We start from the raw sequence: 3,027 nt of genomic DNA on the forward strand, positions 1-3,027 counted from the left end.
TTTATATAACTTTGCGTAAACTAGATCTCCAACTTCATAATTTCTTTCTTTAGCTCCATGTCGCTTATTAAACTGTTGTTCCATGTGTTTGTTACGTGACTCATTGGATGGCTTCGAAATTTTAAGCATGTCGAACTCTGTACGTAGTCTTCTCCCAACGAATAATTCAGCTGGCGATTTCCCTTGCGGTGCATTGCGATTGGGTGTGGTGCGATATGTTTGCAAAAACGTTTGTAAAATTTGGGTTGGCGTTCCCGCGTCCTCCAATTTCTTTAAAGCTCGCTTAAGTGTGTCCACAACCCGTTCCGCTTGACCGTTCGACTGCGGGTGATACGGCGCTGTGAATGTATGAGCGATACCATGACTTTTGCAAAAATCCGCAAACATTTCACTGGAAAATTGTGTACCATTATCGCTGACAATTAGCTCAGGATTTCCAAACTGTGATGTAAAATCTGAAATGCACTCTAAAATATTTAATGATGTGATCGACTTAATTTGATATATTTGAGGCCATTTCGAGTATGCGTCGATTATTACCAAATAGTAAATTTGATTAACCGGACCTGCAATATCAATATGAATACGTTGCATCGGATGCTCTGCATTACGCCATGAAGAAAGAGTTGTTTTTGGTATTGTTTTAGCAACAGTTGCACATTTTTCACATGATTGAATATACTGCTTTATATCCTCATCTATATCCGGCCAGTATACATAACTTCGTGCTAGCGCTTTTGTGCGTTCAATTCCTTGATGACCTTTATGCAGTTGCTTTAGGATTCGATTGCGAAAACACTTGGGAATAACTAGACAATCTTTTAGCATGATGCAATGATCAACCATACTCAGACTATCGCGATGTGTATAGAAACTACGTAAATCGTTGCTGATTGTGTTCGACCACTTACCAGTTTTCACGTGTTTTGTAACATGTTGTAAAAATGCGTCTTGCATTGTCGCTTTTTGTACCATCTGAAAAGTAATTGGCAGAAATTCTATGGCATCAATTGTAATTTGCTTAATATCACGTTCAAGCTGGCAACTTACTATGACTGTGTCTTCACTAGGTTTTGATGTGCTTCTAATAAGACGTGAAAGTACACCAGCTGCACCAAATTCATTGGTAGGTACGTATTCTAAAATAAAATCATATGACATCAACGTTAAGGCCCATCGCTGAAGGCGGTTTTTCAGAGTGTGCAGGAATCCCCTTCTTATTACCAAATATGGCAAGTAATGGCTTATGATCTGTATGTAAATAAAATTTTCTTCCATACAGGTACTTATGAAACTTTACTACTGCAAATACCAAAACCAAGCCTTCTTTTTCAATTTGCGAATAATTCTTCTCAGCTTGTGTCAGAGCTCTTGCAGTATGCGCGATTGCTTTTTCACTACCATCTGCGTACAAGTGACAAATATATGCACCTAAACCCACGTTAGAAGCGTCCGCTGCTAACTTGATTGGCAGTTTGGGATCGTAGTGTGTTAGTAAGAGATCTGATGAAAGAAGTTTTTTAAATTTATCGAAGTTATTCTGGCATTGTGTGGACCAGTTCCACTTTGCATTCGTTTTTAGTAAATTATCCAAAGGGTTCCTAAGAACGCGCATCCCTAGGATAAACTTTCCGTAATAATTTATGGCACCTAAAAACGATCTTAATTCGCTGACATCTTTCGGTGGTGGAAGTTCCAAAATTTTGCTGATTTTATTCTTATCTGGCCTTACGCCTTTCTGATCGATGTGATATCCCAAATACGTACAAGATTGTTGAAAGAATTTACATTTATTGAAATTGACCGTAATGTTGTGGAGTTTAAAACGTTCAAGAAGTTTAATTACTGCGCTTATATTTTCTTCTTTAGTTTTAGTAGCTACAACAACATCATCTAAATAGGGAAATACTCCAGAGAGTTCCGAAAGTAATGATTCCATAACCAGCTGAAACGCTCCGGGTGCAGATTTAACTCCTGGTGCTAAACGATTGAATGTATATAACCCGCGATGTGTGTTGATTTGTTTAAATCGACTATAGAAAAATATGAACAGCCATTGAAATTAACAAAAATTTCGTCTGGTAGTGGCAATGGAAATGTGTGAGGCTCAAGCTGTGCGTTGAGGCCTGTAGAATAGTCACCACAGATACGAATATTACCTGAAGCTTTTTTGACTACCACGATTGGAGCGGACCATTCGGAGAAATTGACTGGAGTAATAATACCGTCATCTTCTAATCTTTTCAATTCCCTTTCGACTTGTTCCCTTGCTGCATAAGGTATTGGTCTTTTTGGGCGAAACACCGGCACCGCTTGAGGCTTAAGCTGTAAGTGAACTTTGTATGCTATACAGTGACCTATTTCATCTCTGAAAACAGTTGGAAACATCTGACGTAAATTCGGTTCGACTAATCGACTGCTAGTTTGAATGCTTCTGCATGAAGTGTAATCAGTGATGGGAGTGTCCCAAAGATCAAACCGAGAAATTATGTCTGTGCCTAACAAATTTAGGTTAGTAGAAACTGTGATGGTTGCTCGCTTGTTTTTCCCATTCACCACGACATTCGCATCAAATTCGCCAGCAATTGAAAGTGGATTTGCTGAAGCGTCGCGAATTGATTTTCTAACCGAACGTAATTGTGGACTGCCTATGCTGGCCCAGTTTTGTTTGGAAATAATGGTGATATCTGACCCGGTATCGTGTTGCAATTTAACTGTTGTGTTGTTAATTTGTATTGCCACGAAACGTCGATTTTTAGCACCATTACCACACATTTTAAATACGCTTTTGATTGATTTACGCGTTTTCTTACTCTTTTTCTTCGTACTAGCATTTTTCGTTTTACGTTCCGAAAAGCACGTGCAATACCCTTCTTTATGTCCGACTTTACCGCATTGAGTACATTTGTAGTTACTGAAATTACAATCACGCACGAAATGCATACCTCCGCATTGCCAACAAGGTCTACCTGGAGTTGACTTGCTAGGTAATTTACTTTGTTTATGCTGAGCTTGTGAAACTGCTTG

The sequence above is a fragment of the Eurosta solidaginis genome, chromosome 5 (genome assembly GCF_040869045.1).
Source record: "Eurosta solidaginis isolate ZX-2024a chromosome 5, ASM4086904v1, whole genome shotgun sequence".
Lineage (NCBI taxonomy): Eukaryota > Metazoa > Arthropoda > Insecta > Diptera > Tephritidae > Eurosta > Eurosta solidaginis.